The sequence below is a fragment of the Octopus bimaculoides genome, chromosome 22, assembly GCF_001194135.2.
Source record: "Octopus bimaculoides isolate UCB-OBI-ISO-001 chromosome 22, ASM119413v2, whole genome shotgun sequence".
Taxonomy (NCBI): domain Eukaryota; kingdom Metazoa; phylum Mollusca; class Cephalopoda; order Octopoda; family Octopodidae; genus Octopus; species Octopus bimaculoides.
Window position 1 is genome coordinate 18,677,800 of NC_069002.1, and position 765 is coordinate 18,678,564.

Sequence of the window (765 nt, forward strand, 5' to 3'; positions counted from 1 at the left end):
CTGTTTGCACCGTGAACAGGGATTAATCATCTTTCTTTGCTCCTTTGCGCCACATGGGCTCAACTCTCCTCCTCACACCTATTTCCTCCCACCCACCTCACCTCTCTTGCTCCGACTCCTACTTCTATTCACTCCTACCTTGCCCCTTCATTGCCATCCTTCCCTCGTCAACCCACCCACCCCTATCCATCCAACCCCACCTTCCCTATCCATCCCATCCAACCCCATCCCTGACATCTACTCCCAAATACCCCACCTCTACCCTACCCACATACCCCACCTCTACCCTGCCCACATACCCCACCTCTACCTCCACCCCACCTTCCAACACCAACACACCACACCACACACCACTACACCATACCACACATCACCACATCATACCACCACGCTTACACTAGCACTGACCACTTCCCAACCTCACATCCACAATCCTACATATACGCGCATGTCAAGGTCACCAGCCCTCTTTCACACGCACATACTCTCTTATACACATGCACGCGCACCTACTTTATTATCTCCCCTTCTTCCTAGCTTTCCTGTGTGACCCCTCTGTTCGGCATTCATCATGATAGATCGCTAGGTACTACACATTCTTTATTTTCACTCCTTGTTTCGTTCTGTGTTCCTTCCTGTGGAAGAGCGTAGGCTCGAAACGTTAAAGACTTTTTCACTTCCCGAGCGTTAAACTAATACATCTGTTTGTTGTCTACATCACCTGTCTTCGTCTTTTGTTTTTGTGAATTTTCCCTGTATATATAT